Here is a 22,990-nt window from a genome sequence, read left to right as displayed (position 1 = left end):
AGTTATATTTGTAAATTATATTTGCAGAAATTATATTACATTTGCGCTATAATTATAACATAATCAGGAAATAAAGCTGTTTTAAGTTTGTTTTCATCATGGATATTAAACAAATTACAGAAACTGAAAGAATTCTTTCTTACCTTTAACTTATAGTTACGCTATAAGCAACGAGACAGCAATTTAAATAAAAATAGGATGGTGTTAAAAACAAGTTGAAGAACGAAGAAAACTGTCAAAAAGATGAGGTCAAACGTCGCGTCGTCCATCGACAATAAACTAAACTTTCGTTGGAAAGAGTGAGAAAGGAGAAGAGAGAAAAACACCTCAAACATGTGTTGAAAACATCAACACATATATGGTAGAGTAGTATAGTAAAGTCCGGTTATACACACGGATTTTCTCTTCTCGTTCAAAGTTTGATAACGCGTGGTGACGCACACATGCGCAAGTATCAAATCAGTTGAATTAAAGTCATCACACACACACTCCAACCCAATCTCGGACGTTTTTTGAAGAACATCAGTGCGAAATAATGAAGAGAAGAGAGGCCAATGGTCACTGCCATTCGAAACCTATCATTCCACACACCAGGTGAAAAAACGCGATAAGACGGTCAACCAGTGTCGCAAAACACCGTTGACGACTAAAGGAAGATAGAGGAAAGAGGTGCTTCATTGAGAAAGTCGTTCGATGTAGATGTCGACGCCTCGGACCCCACCAACGTATAACGTTGGAAATCGTTATTATATAGAAACTCGTACACAATGCGACCACTAGTGAGAAACCAGTTGCACTTTCTGCGACACCTATGTACTGCAAAGAAGACTGATATACTTGTTAGCCTACCGCTAGGCGCAACAATAACGATAACTGCAGAATTCGCCGTACCTTTCACTGAGACTGAATATCGCAAAGGTAATAAATGAGGACGATCGTTAAAATTCTAGAAGCGTAATACATAGAAACGACGATATTAAAAGTGTATTAAAAATATCTTATCGTTTAACGGAATTACGATGGTTTTGAGCGAGGAAAGTATTCGACGTTTGAATGCTTGAAAATGCAAGAATTTGAATAATTCGCTGCGATGTACTAATAATAGATAGATTTCTTTTGAAGCACTCTGTAATTAATTTCTGTTGACAAATGTTCGAATAGGGCGGGAAGCAATTACGAAACGACCACCGGTCTTTTTAATTAATTAAGGTTAACTAAAGGAGGTTAAGCTAAATAACTTCGCATTTTGAGATTTCTTAAAAACTTTAGGCTCTGAACCACTTGGCTTCGTACTTCCGAGATGATGCCCTGTCCGGAGTAATTTTGGGGCTGCTGGCTGTATATGTCGCTGATGGGGTATTGTCGTTTTTCTTCCATTTTTGATGCGTGGAAGAAAAATCGCCGGGATTCGAACCCGGGTAATTTCTATCGCGTAATTTCATCGATCTTTTCTAATTTTTGTTTCGGGCAGTTGCTCGATTTTACAAACGAGTGGCTCGTTGCTTTTACCCTGATGCAACGCATCGCTGTTTCGTTTTGACAGTGGTACGACTCAAGGAAAGCAAACTCTAGCGGCAGAGGCGTTTCAAAATTTACAAAGAAATCTTGGCGAATTATTTCAACGACGTTACAAGGTCGACTTAGCGCAAGATATGGCACTACTCGCGAAAGCAGTTCAACCTTGTACTTGCAACGTCACGAAGGATGAACCCAGGGTTGTTGCAACACTAAGGCCAACTATAGATAGCTATAAGCAACAATTGTATTCTCTAACGCGTAATCGATGGCATTATAAGTACATTCTTTTACGTTCTAAAGATGCAAACGTAATACTTTTATTCGCTAAAAGTAAATTTGAAATCATTCGGGCTACGCTGAACCAAAGTAGCGACGCATAGTCTCAGACGAAATCATCGCAATGTTCAAGTAAATGGAAAACATCGAACGTTTCATTAAGAAATTCGTCCATTTCATGCGCAACGCGTAGCAACACGAGAGATCGTTCGTTTCTTGCCACCGCAGCTTTCCACGCCTAACCATCGTCGACCTCCTAAAGTCTGCGGTGTGTCTCACGGTGTGCTGAAACTGCTGAAAGCGTCGCCTAAATTACGCTTCGATTAGGGTGATGATCCCGAGAGTTCGTAATATCCAGTTGTATTATATCGACGCAGGTATTCGAGCAACCGCAGAGGCGTCGTGATGCGGCGACAGAAGTAGACGCCAGGAGAAAAAAGGTTGGCGGCGAAATTACCGAATTCACGGTAGGACATCGGCAAGAGCGAAACCATGCATCGTGTAGTTATTACAGTTTTAGAAAAAAATTAGACTGGACCGCGTGTCGACAGAAACGCAAATGTTCGCCCGCTTTCAATGCAAAACTCGTATCTCTTTCCTTTCTCTATCATCGATCGACTTCTTGTTCGCGTTTTTCGTCTCGTTCGCTCTTACGTAACTGTGATTCTTCGACGCGTCAGTTGCTCGAAAATAAGAAACTCGAAATCTCCAACGTGTAACTGCCTCCGAGCATGTAACAAATCCAATCTTTCGACAGTAACATTTACAAAAGAGAAAATTATTTTTTCATTGACGATCCACCGAAACTTCGATATATTATTACTTCGCACACATTTGTTTCAGATATTATGCGTGGTACGATGTTACGAAGACAAAATCATGGAATCTTCAGCGAACCCAACTATGATGATTTCATCGTAGAGCATCGAGATACAGGTCTTCTATCACGATGTTATAGTTGCATTTGCAGGTAAACGTATTTCAGTTATTTACACGTGTCGTAAGAATTTTTAATCCAAAGAGCGCAAACTTGATAGCAGTTTGAACTTTTAGGAGGTTTATAAAAAAGAGACGAACGTCTTACGTGTAACTTTATGTTTAAAGTGAAGCCCCAGACTCCGTGCAGATTTTGACAAATAGACGTCGTGTCGCAGCTAAGCTACGCTGTATAGCTGCTCCAAGTATGTAACATTGCTAATAACTTTTGTAAATTAAATATTGGTTCTCGAGTAATGTCCGCTCGTATTAATGCAAAAGTCTTTTAATAGGCGTATTTACTTCCGAAAGAAAAATAAATACCACTTCCTCGGATGAAGATTTGCCTCATTAAATGCACCAATTATTATTTAATCATCGGCGCGCTGCTCAATTTCGCTCGACTGTCGAACCATATGTTTCATTGTCCGTATAAATTGTTACCTCGATGTCAATTTTTTCGGCCTGCAATTTTTTACCTCTTGTCGTTGAACACGTACCATCGTATTATCGACACGGCACGCGCCCTGTCCAAAATATGGCGAACAGATGATCACGATGAATACCCCGAAAGCTGTAGGTGCATTCACAGTAGACATCGAAATTTCGTGGACGATCGTTTCGGTATCACGGCTGAAAGATGAATAAGCTTCGTGTGCCGAACAAGTGTTTCGAACAGATCCAACGGATCCAACCAGATCACGAACGAACAGATATTTTTTGTTCTATCAAGCATCTGGAAGCTCGTACGAGATTCGTTTCTGTCGTAGAAACGCGGACAACAATTACACGATACTCGAGTGACAGCTCATAAATTAAGTCGAAACCGTTCCTTCTAAATTCTATGATCAGGATTTTTCGAAAAGCTTGGGACAAGTGTGAACAGGCAGATATGTTTGTTTCAGCGATTATCACGTCTATAGTTAAAGCAAGGTATAGTTTAATTCCTTGCAGTCGTCTCGTCGAGTTCAATCGTTGTGAGTTGTAAAGACAGCATAGCCGTATGACGCGATTTACATCTTGAGCTGCGTTTCTAAATTCACATTTAGGGTCAGTGATAATATTCATGCATTTTTATGTGTTCACGAATGCGATCAACGAAGCAGAACCTAAATCTGGACTTCGGAGTCAGATCGAGTTCGCTTTATTATTAAATCCAATTCGTAAAACACGACATTCCACGTATTTTCCGTATTAAATTTCCACTCAACCAGATGGTAAAAATCAGTAAAAAGGCTGTCAAAATTACATTAAGCCTATAGTTTTCCCACAAGGTTCTTGCAACTTTTATTTCTTCTTGTCTAAAGTTCGAACTGTGTAACCTAACGCAAAATTAATATACTTTGGGCTCTGAGAACCAGAAATAGAAATTTGCTTCACCTGCTACGTACTACAATAAATATTTATCTTCTGCAACTTGAAAAGTTCGTACACTTTTGCATATTATACGCTTCGTATGCATTTTCCTATTTTCCAGTTTCCCACAAATGTTGAAAATCCAGTCTGTTCGCGTTGGTAATCACGAGTCGCGGTAATTATACCGATTGTATCTTTAAAATTCGCCTAAGTGACGAACAACACGAATAAACGCAGAGAACGATGCTTGTCGATTCGTTTACATTGCTGTTTTGTTCTTTACTTGTCGTTCGAAAGCGCCGTATCAAAGCCATATAACCAGAAATTGCTTGTCGATGACAAGGTCGCTCGTTATGAAACAATTCTTAACTATCGATTCACAGTGACAGCGCTCTGCCGGCCAATTAGAAGGTAATTGATCCCCTGTGCTACGTTTATAGTAGCCGGTTACCAAGCACGGTCACGCTTTGATGGTCAGGATGTAACCGATGCAACAGATGACACCGGCCTCTCGATGCCACCACCCAAACCTATCACTACACCAGGGATACCGCATTTATTCTCCGCCCCATAGACTCGTGCCATGTGGCGATCCCTTCGTCCACGTGGAACACATCTTCCGACACGTCATCGATACAGTTAATTTACGACCGTGCCATGCTCTGTCCCGAATAGATATACCTTTCGACTTTGGTGAACCCAAAGGATCGGCTGTGTTCGCAGGATTGACGAAACCTTTAGGTTGTGAATTGTTCTTTTCCAGGAATGTTTTGGAGTAGAACAAAGTAGTAAGCATACTCGTCGCTTCGTAAAGTAATTCGGATATGTTTGTTTATACTTAAAATGTATAGTACGAATTTAAAGTTCAAATTAATGTTAATGGTAAGCCTGTATTTTTATTGGATTGGCAACTAAGTGCACGAGGTTTTCCACAGTTCTCAAACCGTGTTGTATTGGGTTAGCAACTAAGTGATTGTGGATTTTACAAATGCCACCTAATGACAAAAACACGGTTTGTGAATTGTGGAAAACCTCGTGCAGTGCGGTATCTCCATAACGCAATTTCGTTTTGCCACGGTTCGAGAATTGGAGAAATTGGAGTCTGTACAAAAGAAAAAGAAAGAAAAATAGAAGAAAAGGAAGGCAATGAGAGTTTTTAAAAGCAAGCACCGTTATTCGTTGTTTCCTGGTCGAGTCTGTTTTTAGTTTGTGGAGTATCAATCCTTTGCGCTCGAGAATTTGTTTATAGGAAAGTAACAGCTGCAAGCTTCTCGGATAAAAAGTGGATGATGCTTTTTACGACTAACATAAGTAATATTAATGTGTAATATTTTGACAGTAATCTTATCAGACCTGGTCAAATGTTGCAAAATTTAATATAAAATTGTACATTCAATGTTGTTTCTTTCGTTCGTCTAACTTTATGTAAATTCTTATATTATCCGATTAATCAATTTCTCAATTTTTATTAATACAAGAATTTACATCGAGTTACACGAACGAAAGAAATAGCAGTGAATGTACAATCTTAAATTAAACTTTGAAACCGGTCATTCGACCGGGTCTGGTAAGGCTAGCGTTCAATTAATTATTGATCGTTTGAATGAACACATTTCTCTTAGTTACAAAGAAATGCAAACAGCGTGCTTTTGTTAATTAATTGAAACCTAGCGTTACGTGAAAAATATCCGTACTTTTATAATCGTAATATTTCAAACACACCAAAGTCTAACTAAAACTAAATCCAACTCGCTCGATTCCAAACTTCGATCGACCTACCAATAGAATTTCTACAAAATTATTTCGTAGATGTATCGGTATCCAAAATAGACGAAGAATTCGGCGTGCCGCACGAGTAAATTATCGCTTTTTCATATCTCTATTCATTTCTTTCTCCATCACATTTCGGATAAATGTCAATGATATTTATGGTTGTTGGAGAGATGGTCGCAAATATTCCGCAAATAAATTTTTCATCCTCGAGTAGCTGCGAGAACGACCATTTTTTAACATTCTTCCGTGTCGGAGTCGACGAAAAATTCGACCGACAGTAAACGCGTTAAAAGAACGCACTACCGACAAGCGTACCAGAGTCTGTAAGACTAAAACAAGCTTCTTCAAAGTAGGCCGCATTCTGAGCGCTCGGAACAAACGCGTTATCTCCTCGGGGTTGAGTCGCGTGTAGCCAAAGCCAAGTACCGTACTTACACGAACCAGGTAATGATGCAAGTCTTTATCCTGGCTTTGTCGAGCGGCACTTCGCACAATGTCGTCGAAAGAATATTCGCGGCTACGTTCGCGACGATTTCTCAAGCTTCGACAGGAAACGTCCATTAGCGTTCCGCTTAAACGACGATTTATGGCTACGGTACCCGTTTTCTTCTCTCGCCACCTTCTTTTCTTCTTTCTTTTTTTTCTTTTGTTTTTTTTTGCCGTTCCTTCCCCTGCTTCGCCACCCGCGCCTTGTTCTCGTTTATCCGACAATTGTCACGAAAATCGCAATATCAGCGAGTCACAGGTTTACAGTATCGGGCGGCAGGTAACTGGTGAGTTTTTAGCAACGAGGCTTCCGAATCGGTCAGGTAATTTTAACGACGATGTAACGCCGGCGTCACCAGCTGTCATAAAGCACGATCATCACGGAGATCTGTCTCGAGATGGCTCGGCTAAGTGAAGTATCGTGTTCGTGCACCGAACTTCGACTACCACGGATTTGCTGATTCGATCAGCGACGAGCTGTGTACACGCAGGACGATGGCTACCGACGGGTCGAGCAATTATATCGGTGAATTTTATTGATTAGATATCGATTAGATCGTTCGTTCAAGGAAGTAACAGTATGTCAGATTAATAGAGTTTCACGGTATTTATTAGATAACATGTTTGTGATTCGTCTGGGACGTTGTTACTTTCGAAAATATATTCCGTTCCTTTTTAATTTCTCACGAATTCACGAATATCTTCTAGTTTCATTGTAAGACTCGACTCGTCCAACGGTGATTGTGTTTTATGCAGCGAAAGATTGGAATATATTGTACGTACTTCTTATTTTAATTGCAAATTCGAAGATAAATAATTGCTGTAGAAATTTTATTTCGGCACGTCCAATAGAACGGAATAGAACGGCACAGTCAGAAGCAAATTGTTGAAATAATTACTTCAAGAAAAACTCTACATCTTTTCTTTTGTAAACCTGTGACCTGGAGGCTACTGTTACGAAGAGGATAGAATTTAGTGAAACAAATCCAAAGCAAGGAGACGTCCATATTACTGTTACCTTGAATATAAATGTTATGTTGTGTTACAAGGTCTAGAAATAAAAAGGCTATAGATAGATTTCTATTGCTGTTTCTTGTAGCCTCCAGCTACAGCTACCTACCAAGATTAGCTTTTGGGTAATCCTAGACGAAAGAAACTATCTCCAAGACCAAAACAACATACCCATAATTTATCATATGCAAAGGAAAATAGGAATGAAATCTATTCAATACGAGGAAAACCTAGATGGCCGCACGGCAGACACTAGGTGGAGATACAACATGGCCCTCCCCCAAAAGGATACAGAAGACAAACACAGAAAAAACACAAAAAAATATTGGTGGATACGGAATCCACAACAAAAAACAACAAGATAAAGAGCCACAGAACGGCAACGCTCACCGAATAAAAGTGTAAATATGTAAATATGTAAATATGTAAATAGATAAACAAATATTATACTAATCCCACAGAACACCCCTCCCCACCCCTCCCAGTCCATCCCCTCCCAGCCCCTCCCTAATAGGCTAGCGAACTGTCCTGTTTTTGCGTCCAGGCTTTCAGGACATAAATTAAAATATCGTACATAAGCACAGCGCAACAGCGGCTTAATTTTATTTTATTTAACATTAATAATCTCAAAAAAAAAAAGAGAAAAGAATGTAATAATGCATGGCTACGTCGTACCGTCGCGTATCGATACTCTTGCCTGTACCACCCTACAATTAGAATTCAGCGTTTATTCTGGAAAAAAAATGATGTAAAAAAATATGTAAAAAACCTGGAATTAATAAACAAAGATAAAAAAAAAAAAAGCTTTTGGGTAATGTCCTATACCATAAATGTACGAACGTGCACCCTATTCAATTCTGTTGTATCGTAACACTAAAAAAATGAGGATCTGGAACAGCATATACTATACCTGTACTTATACCTACATTTATGTCAATATATTTTTTCTATTACAAATTCATCCACTCTTTCCTTTATCGATCAACCTCAATACGAATAAGATAAAATCAGACAGATACGTGGCATCTTAGAAAATGAATGCCGATTGCTTCGTTTAGTTATAATCATAGAGAACTATGAACGAGGTAACAGCGAAAAAGCTATTGGCTTGTCCGAAAAGTTTCTTTCGTCTTATAAGGAAATAATAGGCGCACAATGTTTTTGGTTTTATATTAGTTTATCGAATTATGCACGTATGCATAATAATAGAAATGTAACGAAATGGATCATACCTAATTCGACAAAATAATATAAAACAGAAATTGTTCGTCTATTATCATCTTATAAAACGAAAGAAACTTTTCGGACAACCTATATGTATTCCTCTTACATTTGTTGTACATAACAAGACACGGTAGCTAATAAGTATCATATCGGATCAATTATACCTGAGTATAGGTTCAAAGATCCCCCTTGCAAACATGAAAAGTTTCATCCCTTTGGTTTGTACACCCTATGAAACACTTGACTGCTAACCCTCCCTTCTGTCATTCGAGTTTTCTCTTTCGAACTCGGTCGACCGTGATAAAACCTAAATTGCCTCAGAACTATAAACCGTGTCATTGAGAATATAAATTACGAATAACAAACGTGCTAGTATTTAGCAATTAATGTATACACGTCTGTATGAATAATATGTACATATATTGGGGCCTTCCTTTTGGGATGTCCGGGAAGGTATTCTTGATACTCTTGGGAATACTCTAGTCCAGACCTTTTATTATAGCTATACTTAAGTAATAAAACTGACAAGTAATTGTTTATCATATAATCCGATAATGTGTGCTCAAGATTTGTGACAGTGGGCTTGGGCTCGAAGTAACATAGCAGGTCGCTGAACGTAGCTACGGTTACGGGAGGGTCGTGTACCTAATACAAGTATGGAGTAATTATATATATAGCTTTCCTTAAAAACAGAAATTGGGCAATTATAGTATAAATATATAAGGACAGTTCCACTTGGACCGAGATTTAGTCAGAAAAATTCTAACTGTACTGTGGACAAGTACGTTGGGTCACATCAGAATCGAGGACCAAATCGCATGCGTCATCCCGTTGACCGTTGATTCGTTATCGAACCTAAATTCATCGTCATCGACGTCTCGATTATTCTGTAATAATCACATTTGCATAGGTAAATATCATCTATAGTACATAACAACGATGGCTAATTCACGTGAAGATTCGTTATACGCCCCTAACTCCAATGACAACCCGGCATATATATCTAACATTTTGCGAGTTCTTTTACGTGATAATAATACACAATGAGTTCTGAAATTGCTAGAGAGAGAATAGTGCGTGAGGCGCTTCAAACGAAGCACCAACGATGCAAATTTCTTCGCGCTATTCTGGAAAAGAATTTACTTTAGCTTTTGCGCTGTGTATTTTCCGGTGTATTTTTCGTATATTTTCAGGTGTTACGTACGAGTAAATATATCACGTATTTCGTTCGGAATTTCAACGAAAGAAGAAGGTTCAGTACGAAAAATACACATGTACGTACAATGTAATGTACATTGTATTAGTTTGTCCGAAAAGTTTCTTTCGTTCTACAAGATGATAATAGATGAACAACAATTTTTGTTTTATATTATTTTATTGAATTAGGTTAGATCCATTTCTATTATTATGTTCGTGCATAATTCAATAAACTAATATTTTATTTATTTTTTATTTATTATTCCTTAGTCCTTGCCTTTCAATTTTGGACGAACTTTCGGTTTTACATCCCTTATGTTTCTCTTCTTATATGTCTACCTCTCTTCTTTTCCACTCTATTCTATTGCACTCCCTTAATTACCATATTCTATCACCAAAAAACTAAGACTAGGAACTACAAATTAACCTCTAATGACTAAAAACTATTGGAACTTTGGGCTTTAGTCCCCTTGTTGTGCATCCTTCCTGTCGTTTGCCCTTCTTTTCTCTATTATTGCTTTTAGTTCTGTTAAACCTTCTCCAGTCTCATTTAGCGTTTTTCCTGTGTCCTTCGATCCTCTCGTTATTTCACATTTTTTATTACATGTCTCAGGTCTTCTTCTTTCCTCTTACATAGTCTGCACCATTTCTCTTCCTTCCAGTATTGCCTTGCTTTGGTCTCGTTTCCACATCTGAATCTTCCCAGTATTCTTCTGTCCTTTAAATTCATCCTCTCTTCTAGGTACTTTGGTCATTTTTCTTTGGCTATATTACCGTAGTGTATGTTATATTTGGATTCCCTTATCCTTTTCCCCTCTCTTCTGCTTCTCTCTTTCTTCTTTCTTCTGTAATTTGGTCTGCTGTCACCCTTTTTTGCTTCTATCTGCGTCCCTCCCTTTCTCATCTCTTCTAATCCCTTCTTTCTCTTTCTTGGTCTTTTCCCTTCATGGCCATTTCCCCGCAATAAACTAATATAAAACCAAAAACATTGTGCGTCTATTATTTCCTTACAAAACGAAAGAAACTTTTCGGACAAACAAATATAATCACCGTTGTACATTTCATAACTTAATGTTAAAATTTATCGTCGCTTGTAATAGGTGGCACTTTCAACGATGATCATTTAGAAAAATATTCATTCTATTAAATAATAATTACATGTTATCCAATGTGTTCCCAATTTAAATGTGAAAACTACGGGAACGTTTAGAGAAGCTGATTTCCTCGTTCTCGTTCTACTTTGAAAAAAATTGCCAAGAAAACAAACCGAAAAAATGTTGTCTTTTCGCTCATTTATTTACTTATTTACACTTTTTCTCCATTCTGAGAAAGAAACGAAAGAAACTTTTCGGACAACCTAATACATTCCATATTCCACCATCCGAGGAACGTTCAGGCGATCGATATTATTGTCGATATCTAAGATTCTCGACGTTTCATCAACAATATAAAATATCGATTGTTGATACGTTTATTTATTTATTTACAACGAATTTCTTCTCTCCGAAAAGGTTGTCGACGAGTGTTTTAATTATACGTATTAATCAACACTAGAACTAGCACAGTATTCGAGATGGCTGGTTGTACAATTTTATAAACCAAGCTTTGTTTACTGATTCCAGTCGAATGAATAATCCCAAAAGTGTACCACGTAACGTGAAATTCCTTTTGTACGAAACTAACAAACCGATAAATATAAAAATATTCCGTTACCTATTTTTTTAGGGACCAGTCGCTTTGACCGGTTTTGGCAGAAATAGCTTGGTCTTAACCACTACGACAAAAAAACTACCTGAAGCAGATCCGTGATAAACGAGAGATTAAGAACCGGCGGTCTAGAGGGTCTCTTACGCGCGCTAATATCGAGAACCTCGAACACCACCGACGAGTAACAAGTATCGGCAATAATATCGACCGTCTGGCTTCTTTAAAAATACTAAAAAACGCAGGAAAGCGAACCGCCAACGAACGAACTTCTCTGGAAGGCACGCGAGAAGCCAATTTCCCCGAAAGAAACTCCATAGAGAAGCGAAGAAAATGAGAAGGTCGAAATGCATGATTTCACGTATACAATTCCTCAGGCGATACCTGTTCTCTGGCCATAACGTAACGATAGGTTGGCCGTGTCGCGTAACGGCGTCCGCGTGGCAGCGTAATTTCCCTGAAACGAAAGACTGGAGCGCGAGCGTGACGTTCGTGGCAGAAGTGCGGCTCACGACGCGAAATAACAACCAGCAGACGTATTATTCGAACAGGGTCCAGTTATCCGCGAAAGGGTAACAAAGGGGTTAGCAGAGAGACCGCGGCTAGAAATGATCGGTGTGCGTACGAAGGCAAAAGCGAAGGGCAAAAGCGAAGCGAGGCGAATCAGCGGGGCGTGACCGAGGCGAGGGGCAGGCTGGCGCAATTGCGGGCCACGTGCCGGTCGCGTGGCACCAACCGACGATTGGGCCGCGATGCGACGGCACGTCGGGACGACGGGACGCCAGGAAGCCCGCTCACCGTCTCTCGTAATGTCCTATTCCGATGTGTCATGTGCGAGAGATCGTTGGGCCCAGCGGAGCACGACGGCACGCGACCACGGAAACCTCTTCTTCCTCTCTTCGCCTTTCTCTTCCTTTTCGTGCACCGCGAGCGCTGCCTGTTTCGTAGTTGCCCGAGCAGCTTACGCAGGTATAGGAGAGACGACAGCGGAGCTGTTAGGCCGGTTTCTCAGTTTTTCACTTTTAATAAATTACGTAGGCGAGATGCCGGGTCATCCCACGAGTTTTGCTACTTTGTCGTGTTAAGTCAAAAGGGCGTATCTGCAATTTACGTTTTTTAAATCAAGTCTTGCGCTGTCGTGTAGCGGCGAAATCGTTTATTTATGCGCGTATCGAAGTAGGAGAGCCGCGTATCCATCGGCACTGAACGTACAACGGTTCATATTTCCAATATTTTTATTTTTTGTTTTTTATTTAAACGCGAAATCGACGCTTGCTCAGTTGAATGGTAGTTTTTCTCGAAAACACCTTTCGACCGATACCTCGGTATTTGGAACAGAGTTTGAAACATACCTGTAGATGCTATGGAAATATCCAATCATCGTCTCGTTCTACTTCTCTTCGGTTTTCTCGCAAATACGTTTTACCTGTACAACTTTTGTGGTTCTTCAAAGGTACGCGTTTCGAGGCAACGTTTCGCGAACGATCAAACTACCTCCATAAGCAAGCAGATTTTTCCGGGTTTTACAAACATTGCCATCAGCCGGTCTTTAGGAACATTCGCGGTTACATAACGAAAAAGAAGTATGGATGTCGAAGAAAGGGGGAGAAAATAGGGGAGAAACATTGTGATTTATTTAAGCTTATTAAAATCGCCGGAAGGAAAAGTACTCTGAGTTATTCTATCGATTGAAAATGATGCTCGAGGCGTATCGTGATAATTAAAATGCTGGAAATGACAGCAATATAAAAATGGTACGAGAAGACAAAGGAGAAGACAATAAGCCATAATTCGGGTTTTCGAATTTAATCGGCGAATAAAGAAGCATCTTCCTTCAAAATTTTGTTCGATCTTGCATAAATAATTTGATCAATCGTAGAGTAAAATACCACTTCTACGTACATTGACATAAATTTTCACCGAGGGACTTGTCGATAAAATTAATAACAGCGAACAGTGACGTTAAAATAAAATAAAAATAAAAGAATTATATCGTACTGGAACGATGGAAACGTGTACGCACATCGTGAATAATAAAAACGAGTGTAACGTTGAAACGTTTTTGCTAAATACTTCAACTTTTGCTAGGAACAACGTTAAACTTACAGATTGTTATCCTTTTGTTAAATGTCTTTAAGCGCAGTCACGTTGGATGGCAAGAAGTTAGCACATGAGACATCGTGACTCTTGGAAATTACGTATCCGTTGTTCTTCATTTAGGATTTATTGCCGGTAACGGGAAGATGATGACTGTATGGTTATCTTAAGTATCGTCCCCTGTCTCCTTCAATCTTCCGTGTTTTCATCGCCATCAAGCTATCGTTATAAGCCGTGTGATTTACATTCTTTTACAACCATCGTAATATTTTGCAAGTGCAAACGGCACGCTTACGTAAATGATACTATGATTAGAAATCAAATCTTCGTCATTTTTCTTTTTTTTTCATTCCATGAATTGCACGATCTAATGGAACATACATACGTACGTACGTAACGTACTATGACTAAATTTTGAACGTACGGAGAATTACGCACGTTTTGCGATACGTATGTGAACATACGTTTCAAATGGGAATTTAAGTTTATTAATTTGAGTGGATCGATGTAATTGAAGTTTAAAATGTGGTTAATAGCGCTGCGAATTTTTACGCAAACGCACATCTTCATAGAAAGTTGATAAACAAGAAAGAAATTCGTGACAAGTACGCAGATTTAGATAAAAATTTGTCTCGCGTTTAGGAAGCTTCCATCGTGTCGATACTATTTATTTTACACGTTCAATATGATTTGCATATGTTCGAGAAGCATAGGATATTTCGTATATGTTCAAATTTAGATTAGACATATATTAGGTAGAATTTCAGAATTCTCAGACCCGTTCAGATTTTCGTTCTTCGCAATTAGCGGAAATAATTAGGATGATTGTTGAGACGGCTGCGACTATTCATTGGCAACTTTCTAAGAAGATAATATATGAAACGTGCTAATAACCTTTTGAAGTGAAATTTCTAGATTGACGTCTCTTCAATCACGTCAAAGTAATTCCGTTCGATGTGATATTTATTTCAAAGGAATCAGATTCACAAAGAAGAGTTAATAGCCGGTCGTCGATAATACCATAATCTCACAATAAATCAAAATTAATAGAACTATGATAGAAAATGTGTGCGAGGATGTGTGGCATTTTTAGAGCTTTCTAACGGTAAGTGAGATCAGAAGAAGAGCGAGTACAAAGCGGAGATTAATATAAAATCAGCAGAGACGCGTTACTGCATTATAGAAAAATACGCGATTAAAATGCAAGCATCGTTACAAAAACGCTAATGAATGAGTATAGAACAGCTGATCTGGTGTAACGGTGTCTTTTACGTATAAATTTCTATAACCGTTAAGATAATAACCTTAGTATAGATATATTATCGCTTATAAGCGTGGTATCATTTACTCGATGAGAAGGGAAAACACGAATTTTTTACTGGATAATGTATCGGGTTGGCAACTAAGTGATTGCGGGTTTTGTCATTAGGTGGTATTGACAAAACCCGCAATCACTTAGTTGCCAACCCGATACGACGTGTTTGAATTTCTATCAACTCTAAATCGATGCTTAGATAGTTGCAGCGAGGAATTGTTAATTTGTATTTATTTCAAACGATCGAATAATAATTCTTTGCTGATAATTCTTCGTCTTTTCTATCAATTAATTTCTTTCGATCGTATTTCATCGTACACCGATTAAGTTTACTTTCAACACTCGACGAGTACCGTTTTACAGCAAAGTTAATTAAAATCTACCGAGGCGACGATACACCTACCGCAAGTCTTACGTTGTATTCAAGTAATCTCAAATTAGAGAAAGACTAATAACGACGCGAACATTGTAAAAAAGAAAAAAAAGAAAAAACGCGGACAGACAAACCGTAATGTGTATGTTTAAGAGCAGCAAGGTGTTAAAACGAACGTTTCACTGGCCAATTCTATGTAGCACGCGACTAAAGCACGCGATTTAATTCGAGCAATTTGATTTACAGCTATCACGCGACCGTTGCGTACTCGTGGGTAACGACCCGTTGCAAACGAGCCAAAGAGGATGCCTTCGATGGAAGCATCCCACTACGTGCACGTGAATTCCAATGAGCCCGATGCATTTCGACCGTTACACTCGAGACGGCTGCCGCTGCTTCTACCTAATCTACGAAATCTCCCGCCAAAACAGAACGTTCTCTGTCAACCGTGACGTCTTACGCTATAGCGAATATTCAGCTTTACAGAGGAGTACATTTTATTTTACGTACGACTTGATTAACAAATGACAAATAAACGCGGATATATTAAAAAAAAAAAAATACCATTCAGCGTTTCTTTATTTTTCGACGATTTTATCGTATTACGTTTAACTATGGAATTTTTAATCCTGTTGCGGTGCTGTATAAAATGAGAACGAGAAATCATGCGTGTTAATAAATATTCTCTCGCGTCTTCTCCAAATGTATGAAATTTTCTAACGATAAAAGAGCACGATCTGCCCGAAAACGATCCAAAGAACGCAACAGGATTAAGATTCCCGTTGTACGTTAGCTATGATTTGGATTTAAAATACAAAAGCGTGGAACGTGCTTTGGTAATGCATCGTGCCTCATTCTGATGCGTAGTATGAATCAGCTCCAAGGCCAGACAAACGCGAATTTTGTTGTTCAAATATCAACCTCATCGTGTCACGGTATTTTCGAACGCGTACATCGCTGTAAAAATTACAGGAAATAGAATCATTGTTGACCTACCTATCTGTCTATAATTTGTTTAATCTGATTTTTTTTAATCTGCCAGAACGATCAAAGGGAATCTCCTTCAGCGGCGTGTGCATAAAATCGGACGAAGGAAACACGAGACTCGACTTCATCTAAGGCGTGTGTCAGGTATATGTTGACTTTCGCGTATCTCTTTTTAGACTTATTGGGTCGTTTAATGCGCATGAAGGCAGGGGCCTAAGATAGGTCAATTTCAATTTGATGCATAACCCTGCCTAATGATTTATAAATTGGCCTGACTCACCCCACGCGAATGCTGTCACGCTTCATCGCCATTCAATTTTCGGTAACATGATCACGCGATCAATGACCAACCATCTCTCCTTCTTCCTCTTGTCTCGCCACTCTGCAATGGAAAGAGAAAAATAGCAGTAATTACTTAGATGCAATATTCTTAACGTTATCTAACATCAAAATTAATTGCACACAGTACGAATTTATGAGTATACTTATAGGAGCGTTGCGTGTAAATATAGTAATTACGAGAAGTGTGAAACAGGTTTTGGAATGTCAAGTGTGGCCACGTATTGGAAACTTGCGTTCCAAACTATTTCAGACGTTTGAGTCTAGCGGAAGAGCGACGATGTAACTTGTTAAAGTGTAGTTTGCGTGTAAGGTAAAGTATGTGAAATATTGTGCAGGTAAATGTAAGTAAACGGTACGATATCAGACATTGGCAATTTTTATAGAAAAATAATTTTAAAATTCAGTGCATCGTCGATTTATTTTCCATGGAAATAGCAACTTGTTTAATTTGATTTTGAAGATGGAACATCTGTTTTGTCATGCTCTTGGACATTTGAAAAATATAAATATCATTAGTTGTACACGTTGCTTAGTTATAAATTAATTTAATTTAATTTAATTAATTAATTAATTATAGTTCAAGGTGGACTAATGTTATTCGTTTCTTTTAAAAGCATCAATTAATTACGTTGAAAGAGTCAATAACATCGAATCCATTCGTCCACTTCTTCAACTTGTTTTATTTCAAAATAAATTTCTTTAATCACTCAGTGGCACGAGTAAGCGTAAGATATAAATATGATAAATGTAATTAAGCGTAGAACGTCATTTATATTAATTTAAACATCGGTATAGAAGCTGTTCGGGAAAGGAAAAAACGTAGTGAAGAAACATCGTTGATAGCATTCGTGAATAATATTATGCGCGTCATTATTTGTTATTTTTCGTAATCCATCGTATCAAGTTCGATGTGCCTGGTATATTCGAACTAATGGAACGATCGATCAATTTAATCTCTGTACAAATAATTATGTCGCTTGTAATATTCTAAATACCCGAGTCGTTATCGTTGTACACTCTATAGCTAATTTCCTGACTGACTCTCGTGCCACTGAGTGATTAAAGAAATGTATTTTGAAATAAAACAAGTTGAAGAAGTGGACGAATGGATTCGAAGTTATTGACTTTTTCAACGTAATTAATTGATGCTTTTACAAGAAACAAATAACATTAGTCCACCTTGAATTATAACTAATTAATTAATTAAATTAAATTAATTTATAACTAAGCAACCTGTACAACTAATGTTATCTATATTTTTCAAATGTCCAAGAGCATGACAAAGCAGATGTTCCATCTTCAAAATCAAATTAAACAAGTTGCTATTACCATGGAGAATAGATCGACGATGCATCGAATTTTAAAATTACTTTCCTATAAAAATTGCCAATGTCTGATATCGTATCGTCTACTTATAACTCTCAAGCGGATACCACACTATATAATAATCGATAAAACCTAGTAATGTGAAGATATGGGTGTACAAAGAGCTCATTGAAAAACACAAGCGGCCTTGTTATCGGCCACTTTCTCTTCATCACGCAAAATGAATCAATGACAAACTTCGTGACTTCCGTTTAAAAAATTATTGCTAGAATTACTGATAAGACATTCGATTTTCAAGTACCGATAGCAACGAAGTCGGTTTTATTTATCAGTGTACACCAATCGCTCTAATTAATCTTCCTGCCATCTTCACACGTCGCTGGGCACACCTTGCCTGTAATTACGTTACTCGTGCGAACTTCAAATTGCCCTCCATCCGATACACTTCCTACATTATATGCTATTTATTTACGCACATTTCGCACACCTATGCGAACATCGCGTCAAACGAAAGCGAAACTATCTTAGAATTTTAATTTTTTAAATATTTTTTTTTTTTTTGTCCAGACGTGCCAAATATCGTCAACAGATGTTTCTGACTAGTAGGTTTCTTTGATTGTTCAAAACCCGCGAGATATTGTATCGTTTCAATCGATAAGATTTTTATTTGTTAACGTCGGTGCATTCAAACGGTTTATTTAATTATTCGATATTTTGGTCACTTTTCTCATCGTACGACAAATTTGTCAATTTTAAGGAATAGAATCGTATGGCTGTCTTTGGCTCCGTGTCTTTTCTTAAATATAATATCTCGCTCTTTTTTGCGTAATTTTATTTGGTTTCGTCAGGAATATCTCGAATATGTTTATAAGACTAAAATTTGGAATGAATTTCTGAAAGTAGTAATCTGTGCTGATAAGAAGCAATCCGACGAGCAATTTTTATCGAAAAAGTATCAAAAGGTATTACTTTATGCTCGTGTAGTTAATAATTATCTGTTCGGGATGCTTTCACGTAGGTTACGGCATTTATCAACATCATGACCAATCATTTCCCCATCACGGAACATCAAGCCAATCACGCATCTAAAACCGCCAGGCGTATTTAATGAAATATCGATACATCTCTCGGTTTGGTGCACGAAGCGTCGAAGTTTAATCAATTTATATCAACGTTCACCAGTTAGAAGGAATAATTTTTCATGTAACTTTTTGTACCTTTGCTACATTTAAAAGAAAGGTCAATGTCCGTTTTGTTTCTACCTGCTTCGGAATTAATCAACTTGGAATAACTGATTTAGAAATTTGTACAGTGAATTTAGCAAAATTCTACGTACTTTGGTCCAGCGAACGCAGCTCCGAAATTATAATACAATTTTCATTTCTTATAAAAATAACGTTTAGTTGTTTCATTATTTATATATCTTCGCCATCCATACGCTGTACGTGTTTTGTGGATATAGCGTGAATCTTGATTCTAACATACAAATTAGTATTACGTTTAGTTCTATGTTATACCGCAAAGTTTACTTTTTATTTGAAAAATTGTATAAAATAATTGTACTAAGAATATATCAAACTGCTCCATTTTTTAAAACTATTCTCCGTCATTTCCATATTAGAAATTTAATTAATAAATTGATGTATTATTTAAGAACTTGAGAATCGAACGATAGTGCAACAGTTGTCAAAATAAAAAATCCAATATAAAATAAAAATAACGATAAAATACACACTATATGTAGATGGTGTAAAAAGCACATACAGCATGATATATAAATAAACAGTCATATAATAAGAAATACGTTGTTTACCGCTGCCATTAAACCAATATAATTCACCGTTTTTGCATAAGCCACGTTATCCTACCACCAATTACAGCGATGTAACTCATCAAGCTCATGATCCTCCATGTACTCTTAATTCTAGTGCAGCGTTCAACGTGTTAATAAAAGCTGATCATCCACGGCACGATATTTCTACGCTTTGATATTACACCTCTGACGTTTCTGCAGTCACCAGGCTGACGAATTATGACGAGTGGTAATGGCGAAAGAAAAACGGGCATTCGTTGTTTTAAGGTGCTATTATGGTAATCACCGGTGGGACATAAATTAAAGAAAGTAGCGTGTTGCCCGAAGGCGTCCGCGTGTTCTGCCACGAGTAGTCAAGATGACGAGGCAACTGTCAGAGCTCGCAGTCACTTCCTAGGTGGCGATGTACCCGGTGCACCTGGTCACCCGTTATCCGCGACCAGGATAACGTCGATGCTCCTACGATTCTCCGATTAACGCAACTGCCGTCTGTTCTTACTCTGCTCGTCTCTTTCTCCTTGTCCTCGATTTGTCTGTTGACTAATTGTAAGAAATCTGCGACCATGATACATGACCGATCGCGACGTACTTTCGTCTTGATCCGAGCAACCTTGCGATACTAGGCCTGTGTCAATGAACGCTATCTTTCAGCTACGTCTCGATTAATCGTCCGCTGTTTCTTCCAACTCGAGTATTTTATTTCAGCGTGTTATCGGTCCTGTAATTGGCAGAAATTGTCAGCATTTTTCAGGAGCATCGTGTTAGTTCTTCAATTGGAACTATCGCTTTTTGGATTCAGAGTGTTTTATTTGGGTATGTTGTTAGCTTTCCTTTTGGCACAAGTCGTCTACTTTTTTTTTTTTTTAGAACTCAAGCATTCGGCTGTGTTATCAGCCTTTCAATTGGCAGACGTTGTGCGGTATCTTTTACAAGTTGAATATTTTGTTTGAGCACGTTTGAGTTCTACGATTGGGAGGAAATTTCTATTATTTTTTAGGATTCGAGTATTTTATTCGAGCGTGTTATCAGTTTCCTAACTGGGCTGAAACGCGGAACTAGCATTTTTTGCATAGCGGATGCAAATATTAGATTTTTAATCTTCACGTGTTTTTTCAACATTCAACATCTTGCGAACATTCAGACTTCACAAACAATCGAAACAAATAGATACCATTAGAAACACGATCGAATCCTGAGGAAACTCCAAAGTATTCTAATTAAAGGCAAATACTCTTGGTTCTGGTTGACCAGGTCGTCTTCTAACATCTTAATCTTATTCATTTATCGATTCCTATTATCATTAAAAAAAGAAGAAGAAGATGCTACGTCGATCGAATCAAACGTTGTGGAATTAAAATTAAACTAAATATTAACAATTTTGCGCCATTTATCGATTATTCGTGTTTGTGATCTCTCGTTACGATGTTAGAAGACAGTTTCTTTCAAAACGAAGAGACTCTAACGTACAACACAGGAAGGAAAGGAAGCGAATTATGAGTTTCGGAAGACATTCTCGAGGAGAGACATTCTCCGCACTTTCTTTGCGTACGAATAAATAATTAACTAATCTGCAGAGTGAAATTCATCCGTTCGGAACGTAATCCTTTGGAACGAGTTGTCCAGCGATATGTCTTTGACTAAATCGCACGAAACAGTACGAATAATCCAATCGCAAAGTCTATTCGTTTTCAAAAAGACAAATCGTTATTCATATAGAGGCTGTTGGTGGACGATACGGAAAAAGTGACGAGAGATAAGTGAAACCAAAGTTCAAACGTTCACGGACGACTTTCCCCGTAGCTGTTTTCGACTCGAACGCAGTTCCGTGGTTAGACACACTTTGTCGCTGAAACGTTCAGTTAGAAAAGCGACGTACGGTAGAAACTACAGTTTTGTTACGCAGTAACGAACTCATTGTCGAACAGGTCATTCGATTCGAGTCTTTGAAATATCTGTTTCACGGACAACGCGATTATCCTACGTACTTTCTTCTTTCAGATTTCTTCTTGCAAGTATAGTACGATACGTGGTATAAATTATTACATATATTATTGTAGTATCGTAACTACTATAATTAGTTTATTAATGATAAGTAGACTGAACAGGTGTTAATCGAACAGAAAACAATGTTTGTTAAACATGAACTAATCGCAGCGAACGTATAACGATTAACACAACCAAGTAATTAATCAGCGACTCTGATCAACGCAATCCGCACTCTCTGACATCTCAACTCGTACTGCTGTTAATTCGTTTATCGTCCCTTAGCAACCCCTTGTCTTTTGTCTTAGCCTCGCTACGTACATGCTCAGCAACCGCTTGTTTATAATCCACACAACACCCCCTAGGCCCCTCGTCCATGATGCTACACTATGAAACAGGATATTGTATAAGTATTTGCAAAAAAAAAAACATTAGACGTGAAAACCGAGGAGTAATGATTGATATAAAGCGGTGTAACGACATAACGGTCTAGAAATAAGCAAATAAAACAAAATTCGAGAAATGTGGAATTTATGGATTCGAAAGGTACGCGGATACGTAATTTGTAAGTCAGACGCTACTATAGCGTTTAAAAGTGGTAATCTAAATACTTATTTGGCAAATTAACATATTAGAATAATTACATTGCTCGTCTGTAATCTGATATCGTACGACAAAGAAAAGTTAGCTACGGTAAAATCATAAGCAAAATTCCGCTTATTAATATAGCGATGTTTGAATGCTCGTGTACAAACGTATATATACTGCTATGTATACTCTAACGGCGTAATTATTATGGTCGTTTGTGTTTGAAATACATCAATCCTGTCAGTGGCACGCGCTCATTATATAATTTACGTTTTCGTTACATCTGCAACATTTCTCTCCTAAGATAAATCGCTAAAAGTCAAGCGTTTTCAAAGAATACTAGATTTATGGTACGGAGAATTTGATAGAATCCAGACGAAGGGAAAGGAAAAGGGATTTCTTTCAGAGTAGATTAATTAAATTTCATTAAATCTACTACAAAAGTTAATATTTGCCTGTCTATCCTCGTTTTCCAATGAGGTATTTTCTTAGCAGATCCTTCGGTTCATTTCCACGGTGATCGACGTTTTCTACCGAGTTCCAGGGAATTTAATATACTTCGATCTAATTAATCAGTACGCGTATAAACGCTATAATAAATACGACAGCGGAGAAATAGATTTTTTTTTGTTTTAGACAGCTACTG

At 38.0% G+C, this 22,990-nt stretch overlaps 1 long non-coding RNA gene across 1 annotated transcript in view; it reads right to left on the bottom strand.

Moving 5' to 3' along the window:
* The window catches only part of LOC125384690, a 127,180-nt gene that overhangs the window by 9,015 nt on the left and 95,175 nt on the right, over positions 1 to 22,990 (bottom strand). The window contains exon 2 of the long non-coding RNA XR_007223364.1: positions 16,573 to 16,674. This is a non-coding gene — a long non-coding RNA (uncharacterized LOC125384690). The remainder of the gene's footprint in view (positions 1 to 16,572; positions 16,675 to 22,990) is intronic.

This window comes from Bombus terrestris, chromosome 3 (assembly GCF_910591885.1).
Source record: "Bombus terrestris chromosome 3, iyBomTerr1.2, whole genome shotgun sequence".
NCBI classification, from domain to species: domain Eukaryota; kingdom Metazoa; phylum Arthropoda; class Insecta; order Hymenoptera; family Apidae; genus Bombus; species Bombus terrestris.
This window is presented reverse-complemented; position numbering and strand designations above follow the sequence as displayed.